The following is a 19,552-nucleotide window of genomic DNA, read 5'->3' on the forward strand; positions in this document are numbered from 1 at the left end:
GTGGACCCAGACAAAGCCACAAGTTAAGACCCACTGCAATGGAGCACAGGCTGGGCATGGCCTACTGGTTATACCTTACGTCTTTGATGCAAGGTTTGCACACCAATGATTTGCGAGACTTTACATCACTCTGTGTTGGTTCTGATGAAGCTCTCAGTTGGGAAGTAAGACTTTGCGGGGCTACAGCAAATATTGTTTCCTTATACATATAATGGAAAATACAAAAATATATTTTTTAATTGTTTCACAATAATATCGTAAAACTAACACACAACTATTGTTTCAAATACTATACAAAGTGTAACAAATGTACCAAAATCAAATACACAAAAATTAAATAAATTGACAAAATAATTAATATAAAAAGTACTAAAACATATATATATATATATAGATAGATAGATAGATACATAACATTTAAAACATTTAAAAAATCATTTACTATTACAGAAATGTAAACAATATTATAAATATATTAAACTCTAGTAATACTAGCATTATACTTCGTACAGCAAAGATTTACTATTCCCTCCCCAGTCTGTGGAACAGTAGGGAAAGTGTTGGACTCCGAAGGGTAAAATTTACTATTCCTACTCCAGACTGTGCAAAAGTAGGGAAACTGTTGGATTCAGGAGGGGTAATATTTAATATTCCCACTCCAGTCTGTACAACAGTAGGGAAAGCACTAAACTCAGGTGGGGTAAAATGTACTATTCCCACCCCAGTATGTGCAACAGTAGTGAAAGCATTGGACTAACAAGAAGTAAAATTTGCTATTTTCACACCAGTCTGTGCAACAGTAGGGAAATCGTTGGACTCAGAAGGGGTAAAACCTACTATTCACACACCAGTCTTTGCAACATTCGGGAAAACATTAGACTTCAGTGGGGTAAAATTTACTGTTCCCACTACAGTCTCCGCAACACTAGGGAAAGTGTTGGACTCCACAGGGGTCACATTTACTATTTCCACTCGAGTCTGCGTAACAGTAGGGGAAAGTATTGAACTCCAGAGGGGTAAAATGTACTATTCCCAGTCCAGTCTGTGCAAAAGTAGAGAACATTGGACTCATGAGGGGTAATATTTACCATTCCCATGCCCGCCTATGCAACAGTAGGGAAAAGTCGGACTTCTGAGGGGTAAAATCTACTATTCACATTCCAGTTTGTGCAACAATAGGAAAAGCATTGGAAAAAAAATGTAATTCCCTTAAAATACAAAAAACATATATTAAAATAAAACGTCAAGCCCAATGAATATATTAATGAATCAAACAATTAAGAATAATTGAGGGATAATTATTTATTAATAAATAACTTCTTATTAACCTACAAACACAACAACCTACAACTATTATACAACATTTAAAATATGATTATTATACAATTTACGTAATTCCAATGCAATTGAATATTTTACAAAAAATAATTGTGCTTAATTAACTTCCCACCCCATACCCCTATAAACCAAACCCACACCTAACATACACATTAAAATATAATAATGACAAAATTAACATATTTGATAATCAATTAAATAATTAATTAATAATTAAATAATAAGTATGACTTAATTTACTTCCCATCATATACCCATACAAAAAAAACAACCTGCAACTAATATATACCATTCAAATATTAAACAATTTACATAATTATAATTCAATTAAATATTTTAATATAAAAGTAATAATTAATTGACAATGCATTATTATTTAATTACCTTCCCGCCCTATGCCCCTACAAACCCAACAGCCCACAACTAATTTGTAACATAAAAAATATAATTAATTAAATATATCATAATTATAATTCAATTAAAGATTTTAATATAAATCATAATTTATTGATAAATATGTATTACTTAATTAACTTCCCATACCCATACAAACACAACAACCTGCAGCTAAAATATACCTTAAAAATATAAGTACACAATTTACATAATTATCACTTAATTGTTATTATTAAAGAATGTAATTATTAATAAATGATACCTAATTAACCCCAACCCTGCACCCCGCAAACCTTACAATCAGCTACAACATTATAAATTACTATGCACAATTACATTAAAAATTAAAAATTACTTTAAATTACAAAGTATATTTAAAAATAGTTACAACAATTATACAAACAATATAAACATATTCATTTAAAATATGAAAAACACATAAAAATAGATTATATTTTTTACAACTATATTATTGAAAATAAAATTGACAACACAGATATTATTTGAAAACAAAATTACTTACCTAAAAATCAATATAATGTCAAAGATATTACTGCATCACAATATTTCTGTATCATGATATAAAAAACGAGTTATTTATGTAACTCGATATTTTTCAGCCGATGTTTTGTCCAAACACCCCAGGCAAGACCAGTTGCAGTAGGTCAGCTGTGCAGAGAGGCCTTTAAAGATTGTTGTGTTCCTGTCACTCACACACAAGTTCATCCATCTGACCATTGAAGTCACTCTGGGTAGCCCAGAATGAAGGCAAATAGGTCCAATCTTCCTTCTCAGACAGCGTGGCAGTCTTTCAAGCAGCAGGGCAGACCTCTGACAGCAGAGAAGACCTTCTGCTGTAATTTCCACAGGTCCTGAAGAGTCTCTCTGGAGGTCCTACATTTATACCTAGTGCCAGCCTTTGCATGAGAGGACTCCCAGTCCTACCCCTACGAATGGTTCTCATTCCCCTTTCAAGGCTCCAAACTACATGGCGGTGAAAAAAGGAAGGGCAGGCCTGGTGTCTGGTTCCTTTTCTGTGTGTAAGAGGCAAAGGTCTTGTAAGTATAAATGCGCTGGGTATAGTCCCTCGCTACTCATCCTGCCATGATAGCCCATACTGTCCACAACTAAGCCCCCTTTTTGTTACTGTCTGGAAGAAATATACAAATCCCCAACAACAGTCATGTGACCCACCATACAGGAGGAAGGCACAAATGGTTTGGACAAGCAAATGACAATTTTCTGAAAGAGGCATTTTCAGAAACTGTAACATAACATTTAACTTCACCAGTAAAGTTGATTTATAATTGCAATTCCTTTAAGTGTAAATAGCATTTCTTTATCTACTCCCAATGTTAGCACATATGAAACGTAACTAGATTCCCCAGTGTTAGTCAATGGGAGAAATAGGTGAGAAGCGACTTTAGGAGTTTTTCACTTTCAGGACATGTAAAACTGAAAGACACGTCTTACTTTTAAATACAAAGCACCCTTCCCTTTGAGCTGTTAGGACCATACTTAGGGGTGAAGTATTAAAAAGTTAGGTTTAAGCTTGTCAAAAAGTATACTTTACCAGGTCAAAATGGCAGTTTAAAACTGCACTGCAGGCTGCAGTGGCAGGCCTGAGATGTGTTAGAGAGGCAGAATAAGCACTTGCTAGCAGGAAAAAGTGCAAAGAGTCATATTGCCAAATAAAAACAGGTTCAGCAACAGAAGACAGGAAGTTAGGGTTGACCCTGCAAAAGGGCTCAGGTCCAACAAGTACTTACACTGTTCTTCCATGCCCCACCCCAGAACTGGCATTGCATTGTAATGTACCACTGTCCTGATTACTGAACTGTCACCCTAGTTAGAATGTCACAGCTGTACTGACCAAGCCGACCATCAAACCAGTAATCCTCATTAGCACACTCTTAGACTTGGCATCCTTGGCGTTGTCTCCCCTAACTTTATGCCTCTGTTATCCAGTTTGTTGATGTGTGCAGGGCTCTTTTTTTCTGTTTTTGTTACTCTGGGCACTTTACCACTGCTATCCAGTGCAAAAGTGCAAGTGCTTCTATATAGAATGTGTATGCAATTGGCTTTCTATGATTGGCATATTTGATTTACTGGTAAGCCACTAGTACAGTGCAATAGAGGTGCCAGGACCTGTACATGAAAATGCTACTAGTTGGCCTGCAACACTGGCTGTGCCACCCACATGAGTAGCTTTGTAATAATGTCTCAGACCTGCCACTGCAGTGTCTGTGTGTGCAGTTTTAAACTGCCAATTCAACTTGGCAAGTGTACCCACTTGCCAGGTCTAAACCTTCCCTTTTCTTTCATGTAAGACACCCCAAAGGTAGGCCATAGGTAGCCCCATGGGCAGGGTGCAGTGTATGTTTAAGGTGGGACATATACTAATGTGTTTTATATGTCCTGACAGTGAAATACTGCCAAATTCGGTTTTCATTGCTGCAAGGCCTATCTCTCTCATAGGTTAACATGGGGGCTGCCTTTAAATATGATTAAAGCGTAGATTCCCTTTGGGAGCAGATAGACATATGGAGTTTGGGGTCTCTGAACTCACAATTTAAAAATACATCTTTTAGTAAAGTTGGTTTTGAGACTGTGTGTTTGAAAATGCCACTTTTAGAAAGTGGGTATTTTCTTGCTTAAACCATTCCGTGACTCGGCCTGTTTGTGGATTCCCTGTCTGGTTTAGTTTGACAGTTGAGCTGGTTGCACCTCTCTCTCTAGACAGTGACACAAAGGGAGCTGGGGTATAGCCTGCATATCCTGATGAGTCATCTGTGCTAGGAGGGAGGGGAAGAGTGGTCACTTACATCTGAAAGGGCTGTGCCTGCCCTCACACAATGCAGTCTCCAACCCCCAGGTGTGCGTCTGGGGCCTGGCCTGGGCAAGGCAGGATCTCACAAACAAGAGAGACTTTCCTTTGAAGTAGGCCTACTTTAAACGCAGAACTGGTTAGAAGAAGGGCACCCAAACCCCTGAAAATCAGATCACTTCTGGATATCAAGAGGAACCTCTGCCTGGAGAAGAGCTGAAGAGCTGCGGAGAAGTGCTGCCCTGCCTATGACAGTGCTTTGTGGAGCTATCCTGCAGTTGCCTGTGCAAGGGGACAAAGTCTGGACTTTGTTGTACATTCCTGCTTGGGAGGAAATCTCCAAGGGATTGTCCTGAGCTTGCCTCCTGTTGTTGAAGTCTCAGGGCCATCAAAGACTTCCCCTGCCAGCACCTGGACTCTCTGCTGAGACTCCTGCCCTGCCAAGTGCTGCCCTATCCAGTTCCTGGGGCCTTGGAAGGTTAAACTGGCAGACCAAGACTGAAAATCCACGCACAGACCGCCGTGTTGGGAATATTTTGACTCACCTTCCGAGATGCGGCTGAGAAAATGACACGCTGCCGGCTTTACGGCTGAAATCTACGCTATACCTGAATCACGACTGAAAGATTGACGCTCGCAGCTGGAGAAACAATATGCAACACCCACTGACGGAGGCTTATAACTTCTAACCCACATAGTGCATTTTTTCTGATACCGTGCATCAGGATTTACGACGCGAACCTCGCTGGGTGCTGAAAAACAATGTAAAGCCTGCCCGGACACGAGGTGCCTGTCCGGATCGACGCAACGCTCTCCATGACCGGAGGAGGAACGAAGCACGGTCTCGCTCGCGAGTAAGAAATTGATGCATTGCTGACCTTTTCCGATGCACACTTGCCCGTGCAGTACTATTTTGATGCAAACCAGGTACTTTTTCACACTAACATCGTTAGCACTGTTTTCTAAGGGATTTAATACTATTTTTGCTTTTTAATTCCTAACCTGGCTTTTGTATGTTGGATTTTTGTTGTTTTTGTCTTGTTTTGTTTAGATAAATATTACCTAAGTTTCTAAACCTGGGTTGTGTCATTTTGTAGTGTTTTCACTGAGTTACTGTGAGTGTTGCTCCAAATACTTTACACGTAGACTCTGAAGTTAAGCCTGCCTGCTTGTGCCAAGCTACCAAGGGGGTGAGCGGGGGTTAACTGAGGGTGATTCTCCTTTACCCTGACTACAGTGAGGGTTCTTGCTTGGACAGGGGGGTAACCTGACTGGCAATCAAAGACACCATTTCTAACACACACTAGCACTAACAACTTAATGTCTGTCACTGAATTATCACCTCACTGTAATATCACCTTACAATACATGGGATTCTGTAATCCGTGTATAAATGCCCGTCTCAAATTTCTTTGAAATCAGTGACTTGTGATGCACCCAGCCACCTATTATAAAGAATTTGACTATTATAAGTTATTACGGTCAAGTAATGACAACAGAATTCACGTGCCAGATCCTACAGCCAAGATGTAAGACATGTCAGGTCATGGAGCATAACTGAAGCAGTTGTTTAAAGCAATAAAAACAGAAGTTGCTTTTCTTTATTCTGCTATATGTTTTAACTTACAAGGATGAGCATTGAGAACATTTTTATTTATTGCACTCATTAAATAGTTAGGGAAAAGCTAGAATCTTTCTGCATGTTTCTACAAATTCTGAGCTATTGAAGCTTTTGAGCTGACGTGTACTGAAGTGTTTTTAATATATGTTTCCAGCAATAATGTAAAAGGTTTTGTATGTGTTTAATTTTGCACTGGAGGTTTTATTTTTATTCTTCATGTTTGCAAACATGCTTGCATTGTATATGAAAGGGGAACACACCAAGGTTTTAAGTGGTTTGTGGGAAAACCGTATGATATTATATGGGATAAAATTCCCCCTGACATACATAATAAGGATATTGCAAGTCATCTCGGAGTTCCATAATCTATTAAAGGATATCTATATGACTATGGAACTACTTGGTGACCCGCAATATCTTTTTAATGTAAGGCATGGCATACTTTACCCCACATATAACAACATACTACCATCTGTAATGAATACATAATATGTTTGATTAAATCATTCCTGATATTATCCTTATGTGTGTGTTTATAGACAATAAATACTGTTGCAATTCCTCTGCCTAGCAAGGCATCTATTCATAGATGCCTTGGAAAGCATAAGTGCAACATTCAGTATTACATTCAACATTGTCTTTGCAATGGATAAATACAGTGTTCCACTCTTAGCAAGCATGTATTGGACAGTCAGGTTTGCATTTTCAATGACATCATTGTGAATGGTGATGTAATACGTAATATCACCAGTGATGTCGCTATTGATGTTTGATGTAATCAGTGTGTCTGTGTATGTGTGTGTGTGTGTGTAGAATGCAGACAGTTGCAATTAAATTCTCCTTCAATACATATACTTTCAGGAATTCATCTGTGATTACATCTGTAAATCATATTTGAAATTTAGGAGTTGTAGGTGCCTACTTGTCTGTAACTAGGGAACTTTAGTGACTATTGCGATTTTGTTCATAAACATAAAGTCCACTCGATTTGATCAATGCCGGGCATTATATCTGAGATGTGTTTTAAGCACTACAAAACACTCAAAACATCCAAATATCATTATTACCAATCTAACAAAATCCATGTGTATATGGTTCCGTGTGTTGATGGAGGGTTGGGGGACATTATGGATGTATTGGTGCCTATAACTGAAACTCGTTAATTGTAGTGTGATTAGTATTTATTTCATATCTCAAACATATTGGGTCTCATTACAAGGCTGGTGGTATTGAGACTGCCAGCCTCACAGTGGCGGTCAGAACAGCCGCTGCTGTAGCGATCAGACCGCCACATTAATACCGCCAGCACCACCTGATCATTACAACCTCGTTCTCCACCAGCCTTTTCATGGTGGTTCTACCACCATGAAAAGACTGGTGGAGAACATGTGTGGGGGACTACAGGGGGGCCCTTGCACTGCCCAGCACCATTGCAATGTTCACCGTCCTGCTTGTCATTACGACAATGCTGCCGTCTGTTTCCTGCTAGGCTGGTGGGTGGAAACCGAGGTTTCTGCCTGCCAGCCCAGTGGGAAACTCTTAATGGGTCAGGTGGGGAGGTTGCAAGTGTGGCGGGAATCTCCCCTTCTGAAGTTTAGTAGAGGGTTCAAGCTGTCTGCCAAACTCCTAATCAAGCCCTCTGTCTCCTTAAAGACGCTTTTTCCCCAGTGAAAATTTTGCTCTTGTTAATTATGTATTTCTTTGTGACTTTTGAAAATGTTTGCAAGCTAGCAATTCATCACTGTGGGTTTCAGTTTGTAAATCACTATTTGTTTGTGTTTACTGACTTCCAGGCCATATTCAATATTTGCCTCGGGTCATGGTTCATGAAATGTTTTTCATTCCCTCAGCTTTTTTTAGCTCAGGTTCACATACAAATACACGAGATGGGGTGGCATGTGCCCTTTTCATCAGTGTGATCAGTCTGTTACCAGGTTACTATTACCGTCCTTAGTTTGAGTGGCCTCCTAATACAACCTTGAGTGATATTCTGAGTCTTTGCATAAAAAGTTATTATGACTCCTGAATTAACACCACAAGGGACTTTGGGCCTCATTACGACTTTGGCGGTCCCACCACGAAACCGCAAAAGCCGTGGGGAGGATGCCACCGCCATGTCGGTGGCATCCCAACCCCCATCATATGACAAAGTTCCCAGTGAGCTGACCGTTGGGAACATTGTACTACAACATTCCATCCTGGCTGACCAATGGAAACAGTGCAACCGTATTGGCCTCAGCTCCTTTAAAGGAGCCCAGGCCAATAATGTAGCACTGCAGCACCCTCGGAATGCGTACTGTCTGCAAAGCAGACAGTGCACATTCCGATGGTCTTGGCCAGGGGGGGCCCTGCACTGCCCGTACCATGGGCATGGTCAGGCGAGGGACCCCCTGTGACCCCTAACACAGGCTTACTGCCAGCCTTTCCATGAGTGGGTCCCCGCTATGGAAGACTGGATGTAAGCGGGGTTGTGATCAGCACGGTGGCACCAGGTTCAGCACCAATGTGGCTGAGCACAACCCCAACCAACGTCAGCCCATCGGGAACCATGTTCCCAGCGGTGATGACAGTCCTCTGGTGGTCCGACTGCCAGGGTTGTAATGTGGTGGGTGGATCACCTGGAGCCTGGATCCTGGATCTCGTAATGACCCCCTTTATCATGATGATGTTTTCTGTCCTGCACTAGTGCAGTAGCAGTCTTTAGACTTCTTTTTGATACTTGGACACATACATTAACGCTACATATCTCCAAGTTAAAGAAAGTTTTGTATGGAGCAGAACTTGTTAACACACTTGTTAATATAGGTGTGTAATTGCTAACACTACAGCCAGCTTATGTTAGACCAAACCATCATGGCTATGTTGGAAAGCTTGCTGTTGACATTAACTAAGTAGTGTCCGAGCACACAAGCCCTGGGCACACAGTGAGTGAAAGAGAAGCATGCTAAATAAGGAGTTAGCATACATCTACAATGACATTTTTTATTGCTATCTCACTGAATAAACCTAAAGTAGCCCTTTCACGCTCAAAAGGCATGCTTGGGTCAAAGGCATATACTTTTTTGCATTTTTTTTTAACATAAACCTGACCTAAAGGCATTAGATCACTTAACAACAGGACGAGACTATGGTGCACATTTTCTTTTTTTATTTTGGGTTATGGAGATTATGGGCCTCATTATGAGTTTGGTGTGGTGGTGGGACCGCCTGCTATATTTCAACCCTGGTGGTCTGACTGCCCGGGGACCCTTACCACCGCCAGGATCATAAATCCTGACAGGTATGTCGCAGTTCAAGTTGTGTTCAGCTAAGAGGTTGCTTAAAGCAGCACTTTCGTGCTGATCACAACTTCATTTTCTGCCAGCCTTTCCATGGCAGGGTGCCTCCATGGAAAGGCTCGCAGAAAGCCAGTGCTGTGGGCCTGCACTGACCATGTTGTGGGCAGTGCAGCAGGGACCCCCCTGCCCAGCACTCTCGGAATACACACTGTCTGCGGTGGAAGCACCCTCTGTATAACAGCATTGGCCCCAGCTCCATGAGGAGCTGAAGCCAATGGCGCTGCATGGTTTCCACTGGGCTGACCGGCGGGAATCTTGTACTGGGGCCGGGGAGGAGCCCGCCAGCCTCGAGGCGGTCTCCACCCCACAGGTGTCACGGTCCAGGTTTCGGACCGCCAGACTCGTTTATGAAGCCCTAAGTTATTTGCCCAGAGTTGAAGTCAGAATTTGAACTTGGTTCCCTATGTTACAAAGTCTGTAGCTGTGGCCACTAAGACCACTGTTCCTAGGTCACAAGGGAAGACAGGACGAGTACTCTGGAGTCCTATTTAATAGGAGCAAGAGTCCTCACACACCCAAATGGGTGTCATGCTTCATCATCGGACAAGCTCCTCGTCAGACCGGCGCTGCAATGTCTGACGGGCACCACCCTTCCGGGGGGCTCTTTGCCGGAGATCTTTTCTCGATGATGCCACTCTATCCCGCAAATGAGTAGGGAGAAAGAAAATGGGGAGAGTTCAAAGAAAGAAAAATAAAATTGGCTCAGGACCCTTAATGAGTACTTAACTTTATTCTATCTATGTGGGGTGAAGGCCAAGGTTAAAATATAGATCAGGAGAGTGAGATAGAGATAATGCTCTGTCACTCTCTAACTGTATATCTAATAGCGGTGGGTCAGACAATTATGGGACCTACCTCAAAATCGGGTCGACATGTTTCGCGTCTTCGTGGTCCATGTGGATCCAATGACGCTTCTTCAGGACCTAGTATAAAAGACTTCTCCAACTACAAGCTAAATTGGCTATCATATATCAGAGCTGACAGTCAAACAAAAAATTATCGTCAGTCACTTACTTAAGTCTATTGTGACCCTTAGTGTAATTCCTATTCGTCACCCTAGAAAAGATTAAAGCGTGAATTGTATCTCAAAAATATTCTTGATTCAATTGTAGCAGAATGTACGATAAATTGTGTGGCACACGGTGATCGTGCTGATGGTGACACACTCATGCTAAATAAACAGAGATATGCTTACCCTCCCACATTGAGTTAGGGCTTTATGGGTTCACGCGGGCCATTGGTCAGGTTCAGTTAACACACTGCTAGCGGTAAGGAAAAAATAGATAAATGAGTGAGTCAGGGAGCATATGTAAATTAGCACAGAAGTGTCAGGAATTCTACCCTTACAAACAAGGTAACAAACTCCGCTTTTATGGATGGTGGGGGCAGTCCATCGATGCTTATCAGGCGTTTAAAAAATGTTAAAAGCCTAGTATCTGGCCCATCAGGTAGTCAATGCAGGATATGTGGGATTTCTATGGCAAAAAAACCTTTACTATGTACCTGCTTATGATATCTCTAGTTAGAAAATGATCCACGCAGCAAACAGGTCAACAAAAGTGAGTGTATTATGACTTAACTTAGTATTACAATAGAAAAAAGCCGAAATCACTTAATTTATCAAACAGGGACGGAGGTAAAATCTCCAGAGCAGCTACGTGGCGTTTTAGGTAGTCAAAATGTCCCCAGTTCGATCGATAAGCGAGCGTAACCCAGTGCCGTGAGAGTGTTCAAACAAGTCAACGCGACGGAACACTTACTGTAAAGAGCCTGGCAGTGGGCGGCTACACCTACCCCTGGACGCGCTCCCGGAAGTAAAAGGGAAGCGCGAACCCGGGGGTAGAAATCCCATCGAGCCCGGAAATCGATGGGGGCGTCTGGCGCGTCCGTTGCTAAGTGACAGCAGTGCGTCTCGCGCCCGAAAATAATTGGTAATGGAAATAAATGACGGGCTTACGACGAGGTTCATTCGTACATGCAAAGACGGCGGCCATCTTAAAGTTAAGGAGCTTGCAAACAGCCAACTATGGCATCTATCTCCATACACTGTGATGGAAATGGAGGGAGGGATCAAAGACTGACTCGTCGAATCTCATCATGTGGCATTTGTCTGTTATATTAAATAAGATGTTATCGGAGGTCATATTTTGTATAAAGCAAACAATCAATTAGTCTATAAACAACTCACATGTCTGGAGGGGCACCATGGCTATTCTGGGTCCTGATACCTAGATCAGGAGGAGAGACTAGTCCAAGGGATATCATCATTCAGTCCCTTGCGGTGGGTTCCAAGTTTAAAAACCCATCGTTGTTCTAATTCAAAGAGAGACCCTGTCCCCTGCTGGGTACTTGTCTGTAATACAACCCACCACATGTCATCAGGGCTATGTTGTAACTCAATGTAATGCATGCTAAGCTTTGTCGAAATTCGACCGCAACGGATGTTGCTGCGGTGTTCATTGATTCTTAGTTTAACTGCTCTCGTGGTCATCCCTACATATTGTAGGCCACAAGGGCAAGTGATCAAATATACACAGTTTCTAGTATTGCAGTTGGTATGTTTGAGTAGCCGCCAGTTTCCAATGGGTGCTAAATCTAGTGTGTCTATTTGTTTTGTAAGTGGGCATACGTTGCAATTTCCACAGGGGTAGTGGCCCCTAACTGGTGGTAACTCCCAGAGGGTCCCTTGTTTACTAGGCGCAGCCTGGGGTTTAGGTCGCGTGTGGATCAGAATATCCTTTAAATTAGTGGTCCTTTTGAAGGCAAATAACGGTTTTGAGACATTCTCACCACCACTACAGAGGATATCCCATCTTTTGTTAATGATTTTCTTGATGGTGTTGGACAATGGTGTAAAGGTGGTAACACACATAAGTTTATTTGCTGTGTCTCTGGTGGCCGTATGCAGTAGTGAATCTCTGTCACTGTACTTAGCTCGCTTGTAGGCAGTATTAACCACTTTAGTTGGGTAATGACGGTCACATAATTTATGCTTCAATTCTTGAGCTTGTGTGTCAAACGAGCAGATGTTGCTGCAATTGCGGCATAACCGCAGGAACTGGCCAAAAGGCAAATTGTCTCTGAGTGTTTTAGGGTGGTAGCTATCGTATAGTAATAAGCTATTACGATCTGTAGTTTTCTGATAATTGCAAGTCTTCAGTTTGCCTCTATCAATGCTGATCTCCAGATCCAGGAAAGGGATCATAGTGGTTGAGACCGAGGAGGTGAAATGCAAAAAAGGGTCTTTCACCTCCTCGGTCTCAACCACTATGATCCCTTTCCTGGATCCCTTGCATTTTGGCCAGTTCCTGCAGTTACGCCGCAATTGCAGCAACATCTGCTCGTTTGACACACAAGCTCAAGAATTGAAGCATAAATTATGTGACCGTCATTACCCAACTAAAGTGGTTAATACTGCCTACAAGCGAGCTAAGTACAGTGACAGAGATTCACTACTGCATACGGCCACCAGAGACACAGCAAATAAACTTACGTGTGTTACCACCTTTACACCATTGTCCAACACCATCAAGAAAATCATTAACAAAAGATGGGATATCCTCTGTAGTGGTGGTGAGAATGTCTCAAAACCGTTATTTGCCTTCAAAAGGACCACTAATTTAAAGGATATTCTGATCCACACGCGACCTAAACCCCAGGCTGCGCCTAGTAAACAAGGGACCCTCTGGGAGTTACCACCAGTTAGGGGCCACTACCCCTGTGGAAATTGCAACGTATGCCCACTTACAAAACAAATAGACACACTAGATTTAGCACCCATTGGAAACTGGCGGCTACTCAAACATACCAACTGCAATACTAGAAACTGTGTATATTTGATCACTTGCCCTTGTGGCCTACAATATGTAGGGATGACCACGAGAGCAGTTAAACTAAGAATCAATGAACACCGCAGCAACATCCGTTGCGGTCGAATTTCGACAAAGCTTAGCATGCATTACATTGAGTTACAACATAGCCCTGATGACATGTGGTGGGTTGTATTACAGACAAGTACCCAGCAGGGGACAGGGTCTCTCTTTGAATTAGAACAACGATGGGTTTTTAAACTTGGAACCCACCGCAAGGGACTGAATGATGATATCCCTTGGACTAGTCTCTCCTCCTGATCTAGGTATCAGGACCCAGAATAGCCATGGTGCCCCTCCAGACATGTGAGTTGTTTATAGACTAATTGATTGTTTGCTTTATACAAAATATGACCTCCGATAACATCTTATTTAATATAACAGACAAATGCCACATGATGAGATTCGACGAGTCAGTCTTTGATCCCTCCCTCCATTTCCATCACAGTGTATGGAGATAGATGCCATAGTTGGCTGTTTGCAAGTTCCTTAACTTTAAGATGGCCGCCGTCTTTGCATGTACGAATGAACCTCGTCGTAAGCCCGTCATTTATTTCCCTTACCAATTATTTTCGGGCGCGAGACGCACTGCCGTCACTTAGCAACGGACGCGCCAGACGCCCCCATCGATTTCCGGGCTCGATGGGATTTCTACCCCCGGGTTCGCGCTTCCCTTTTACTTCCGGGAGCGCGTCCAGGGGTAGGTGTAGCCGCCCACTGCCAGGCTCTTTACAGTAAGTGTTCCGTCGCGTTGACTTGTTTGAACACTCTCACGGCACTGGGTTACGCTCGCTTATCGATCGAACTGGGGACATTTTGACTACCTAAAACGCCACGTAGCTGCTCTGGAGATTTTACCTCCGTCCCTGTTTGATAAATTAAGTGATTTCGGCTTTTTTCTATTGTAATACTAAGTTAAGTCATAATACACTCACTTTTGTTGACCTGTTTGCTGCGTGGATCATTTTCTAACTAGAGATATCATAAGCAGGTACATAGTAAAGGTTTTTTTGCCATAGAAATCCCACATATCCTGCATTGACTACCTGATGGGCCAGATACTAGGCTTTTAACATTTTTTAAACGCCTGATAAGCATCGATGGACTGCCCCCACCATCCATAAAAGCGGAGTTTGTTACCTTGTTTGTAAGGGTAGAATTCCTGACACTTCTGTGCTAATTTACATATGCTCCCTGACTCACTCATTTATCTATTTTTTCCTTACCGCTAGCAGTGTGTTAACTGAACCTGACCAATGGCCCGCGTGAACCCATAAAGCCCTAACTCAATGTGGGAGGGTAAGCATATCTCTGTTTATTTAGCATGAGTGTGTCACCATCAGCACGATCACCGTGTGCCACACAATTTATCGTACATTCTGCTACAATTGAATCAAGAATATTTTTGAGATACAATTCACGCTTTAATGTTTTCTAGGGTGACGAATAGGAATTACACTAAGGGTCACAATAGACTTAAGTAAGTGACTGACGATAATTTTTTGTTTGACTGTCAGCTCTGATATATGATAGCCAATTTAGCTTGTAGTTGGAGAAGTCTTTTATACTAGGTCCTGAAGAAGCGTCATTGGATCCACATGGACCACGAAGACGCGAAACATGTCGACCCGATTTTGAGGTAGGTCCCATAATTGTCTGACCCACCGCTATTAGATATACAGTTAGAGAGTGACAGAGCATTATCTCTATCTCACTCTCCTGATCTATATTTTAACCTTGGCCTTCACCCCACATAGATAGAATAAAGTTAAGTACTCATTAAGGGTCCTGAGCCAATTTTATTTTTCTTTCTTTGAACTCTCCCCATTTTCTTTCTCCCTACTCATTTGCGGGATAGAGTGGCATCATCGAGAAAAGATCTCCGGCAAAGAGCCCCCCGGAAGGGTGGTGCCCGTCAGACATTGCAGCGCCGGTCTGACGAGGAGCTTGTCCGATGATGAAGCATGACACCCATTTGGGTGTGTGAGGACTCTTGCTCCTATTAAATAGGACTCCAGAGTACTCGTCCTGTCTTCCCTTGTGACCTAGGAACAGTGTATTTCAGTAGTAGTAACTGTCATTGGAGGGTATACACTGGACCTTTAATCCTCCATATCCCCTTTATTTTTGATGTGGCCACTAAGACCACATCAACAACAACAACCCCCATGCATCACCTATCAAATTATGGCTATGGTATATTAACAACATTTTGATTATATGGTCGGGTAAAAGTTTAAAAGCTCTCATTTTTACTGAGTAACTTAGTGAACAAGGCTCATTCCTTAGGATTACTCACACATTAAGCCAGACTTCATTAGCCTTTCTTCAACCTGAAATCACAGCCTCCAATGAGGGTTTGAATATTGAACCGAGTCACAAACTAAGAGATAAAAATGGGTTACTCAGATTTGACAGTTACCAACCCTGGGCCCTCCGAGAAACCTTACCTTGCACTGGCCTGCGTGAAAAAGAAAGGGCAGAAATGCACCGTACGAATGAAATATGGTGCATTCCTGTCCCTTTTTGCTGTGCCGGTGCACACATTGGTGCCTAGCACCAACATAGGCACCCTTGCACCATGATGCAAGGGTATCTGTGTTTTTGGCACAATGGAGGCATTATTCTCTTTCTTTTTGTGCTGCCAAATGCAGCACACATAGAAAGAGGAGAAAACAAGGATAATTAAAGTTATTGATCCACGTTATGCCTCCCCTGGGAAGGCACACAGTTTTGACATTTTCCAAGGTATACAGATCCTTGTAAATCTGGGAATGTGTCAAAATCCATCGGTGTTCCATGGGAAATCCCACCGCAATGCCAATGGAATGTCTCCTTGACGCAGAGTAAGGCAAAACAGCATTTTACGCTGCCTTGCCTTACTCCATATCTATGAGACTATGCAAAGTAATGCATGGTGGCTTTGCGTCACCTCATAGATATGATTGAGAGGCCTGTGCCACCAGAGCGTCATAAAAAATGATGCTCCAGTGCCACAGGCCTCATTGATTGCAAATACCTAAATAAGATAATCAAATAAGCCAGACATAGACCACAAACCAATTGTAGAGAGACACTGTTGAAATCCCATTCAAACACAAATAGGATTGCTCATGTCACAACCTTCTCACGGGTGTCCAACCAAGTGAAGAAGATTATTATGAAATACTAGAAAATCGTAAATACTACCAAGCAACTGTGGCAGCCACCTCTCTTTTCCTTCAATGGGAGTTTAAATATTAGAGACTTACTGACCCACACACATTACCCTTTATCAAACCACGCCCCCTACTAACAACACCATCTGAGGTCCCTCCCCTGTTACAGGCCATTACCCCTGTGGCAGGTTGTTAGAAATGGGGTCTTAGGTTGGCAGTCAGGCTACCCCCTGTCCAAGCAAGGACCCTCACTCTAGTCAGGGTAAGTCACACACAATCCAAATTATCCTGTGCCCACCCTCTGGTAGCTTGGCACTGAGCAGTCAGGCTTAACTTAGAAGGCAATGTGTTAAGTATGTGTGCAATAAATCATAAAATAACACAATATAGCACCACAAAAATACACCACACAGTGTTTAGAAAAATATATAATATTTATCTGGGTATTTGCAGGTCAAAACGACAAAAGATGCAATATGAAATTGTAGAGATATCACTGAAAAGTGATATAAAGTGTCTTAAGTCTTTAAAAAGCATACAAAGTCTCCTTCAAGCACAAAGTACCTGGTTTGGATTGGAAAATCTCCGCAGAGAGCCGCAGAGGAGGAGATGCGTGGAAAAATGGTGTGTGCGTCGGTTTCGCCCCTTCACACATGGACTTGCGTCGTTATTTTCCATGCGGACAGTCTCCTCTGTGGGTCACGGGATTACCAGATGTCCCAGGGTCTGTGCGTGGAATCCTGGGCTTGTTATTTGGCTGCGCGTCGTTCCGGTGGGCTGTGCGTGGAATTTTCTCCCTCACGGCAGGCGTCGCGTCGATTTCCCCTCTGGAAGTCAGGCGGTGTTGTCCAGGCAGGCGTCGAAGTTCCGGTCGCACCGCAGGCGTCGCGTCGATCTTTTCCTTGCGGGGTCAAGCGGCGTCTTTCCGGATCGGCGTGCGGTGAATTTTTCACCGTGGAGCAAGCTGTGTGGAGAATTTTTCGGCGCACAAGGAGTCCAGTTGAAAGATGGAAGTCTTTTTGGTCCTGAGACTTCAGGGAACAGGAGGCAAGCTCTATCCAAGCCCTTGGAGAGCACTTTCTGCAGCAAGGCAAGAGTTCAGCAAGGCAGCAGGCCAACAGCAAGGCAGCAGTCCTTTGTAGAAAGCAGTCAGGTGAGTCCTTTGAGCAGCCAGGCAGTTCTTCTTGGCAGGATGCAGGTTCTGGTTCAGGTTTCTTCTCCAGCAAGTGTCTGAGATGGTAGGGCAGAGGCCCTGTTTTCTACCCAAATGTGCCTGTGAAGTGGAGGATACTTCAAAGAGTGGCTTAGAAGTGCACCAGGTCCCCTTTCAGTTCAATCCTGTCTGGCAGGGTCCCAGTAGGGGGTTGGCAGTCCCTTGTGTGAGAGCAGGCCCTCCACCCTCCCAGCCCAGAAAGACCCATTCAAAATGCAAATGTATGCAAGTGGGGCTGAGTACCCTATGTTTGGGGTGTGTCTGAGTGAATGCACAATGAGCTGTCAACTAAGCCCAGCCAGACGTGGATTGTAAGGCACAGAAATATTTAAGTGCAAAGAAATGCTCACTTTCTAAAAGTGGCATTTCTAGAATAGTAGTATTAAATCCAACTTCACCAGTCAGCAGGATTTTGTATTACGATTCTGGTCATACTAAATATGACCTCCCTACTCCTTTCAGATCGGAAGCTACCACTTCAATAATGGGCAGCCCCAATGTTAGCCTATGAAGGAAGCAGGCCTCACAGTAGTGTAAAAATGAATTTAGGAGTTTTACACTACCAGGACATGTAAACTACACAGGTACGTGCCCTGCCTTTTACCCACACAGCACCCTGCTCTAGGGGTTACCTAGGGCACACATTAGAGGTGACTTATGTGTAGAAAAAGGGGAGTTTTAGGCTTGATGAGTACTTTTAAGTGCCAAGTCGAGGTGACAGTGAAACTGCACACACAGGCCTTGCAATGGCAGGCCTGAAACAAGGTTAAGGGGCTACTTAAGTGGGTGGGACAACCAGTGCTGCAGGCCCACTAGTAGCATTTAATCTACAGGCCCTAAGCACATTCAGTGCACATTACTAGAGAATTATAAGTAAATTAAATAGTCCAATTCGTTATGATCCAATGTTACAATGTTTAAAGGGAGAGGGCATATGCACTTTAGCACTGGTTAGCAGTGGTAAAGTGTGCAGAGACTATCCAACAAAGGTGTAGTGTCTATCTCTTCACTAGAGCCACTAAAAGTATAGATCTTGGCACTAAAAACCAGAGGAGAACAGAATCACCATAATTGCAACATAAGAATTGTGGCATACATGATCACATGCCCATGTAACCTATGATACATTGGCATGACATCAAGGACGTTCAATATCAGAATCAATGAGCATCATAGCAACATCAGATGGCAGTAAAGTACAATGCACATGAGAACTCACTATGGGGAAATAAAACACAGTGAAAGTGACTTTGAATGATGCGTTTTAGAGCACATTGAGAACCACTTCAGTAACATAACCATTTAAAAATTACTTTTGATTAAGGAACAATCATGGGTGTATTGATTACACACTCACACTAAGGGCCTGAATGACGAGATCCCTTGGCTAGAAGTGGGTACCACGTGACTTCAATGCAGCTGAGCCACCTTTTATCAGACTGTCTTACTTTCATTCATCCCTTAAGGAAGAGCTGATGTACAGAACGCATGGACTATGTGACATTCCCCTTAGCTACACTCCACCTATTTATTCCTTATTATTCAAACACATTTGCTGTCATCAGCAGCCGCGGCTCATGGCAAGCAGAAGGGGGGGTGGCAAGTGGTGGAAGGGGCAGCGGGAAAATTAAATTAAAATAAAAAATAATACAAAAAACACTAACCTTACGCCGCACGCTGCTCGGCTCCTCCGTCTCCTCGCTGCGGGCACAGGCTCCCAGCCTGCCCTGTGGCCAATCCTGACACTGCTCAAAGCCGCGTCTGGATTGGCTGGGAGCACTCAACCAGGGAG

At 42.9% G+C, this 19,552-nt stretch overlaps 1 protein-coding gene and 2 long non-coding RNA genes across 3 annotated transcripts in view; 1 reads left to right on the top strand and 2 right to left on the bottom strand.

The window, feature by feature from the left end:
* The window catches only part of ANKFN1 (ankyrin repeat and fibronectin type III domain containing 1), a 1,012,473-nt gene that overhangs the window by 627,815 nt on the left and 365,106 nt on the right, over positions 1–19,552 (bottom strand). The window lies entirely within an intron of this gene.
* Positions 10,483–11,306, bottom strand: LOC138247359 (uncharacterized). The gene is made up of 3 exons (XR_011194467.1): positions 11,281–11,306; positions 10,716–10,782; positions 10,483–10,576 (listed from the first exon to the last, which is right to left on the bottom strand). It is a non-coding gene; the product is annotated as an uncharacterized lncRNA (long non-coding RNA).
* On the top strand, positions 14,098–14,921 carry LOC138247360 (uncharacterized). The gene is made up of 3 exons (XR_011194468.1): positions 14,098–14,123; positions 14,622–14,688; positions 14,828–14,921. It is a non-coding gene; the product is annotated as an uncharacterized lncRNA (long non-coding RNA).

The sequence above is a fragment of the Pleurodeles waltl genome, chromosome 7 (assembly GCF_031143425.1).
Source record: "Pleurodeles waltl isolate 20211129_DDA chromosome 7, aPleWal1.hap1.20221129, whole genome shotgun sequence".
Taxonomy (NCBI): domain Eukaryota; kingdom Metazoa; phylum Chordata; class Amphibia; order Caudata; family Salamandridae; genus Pleurodeles; species Pleurodeles waltl.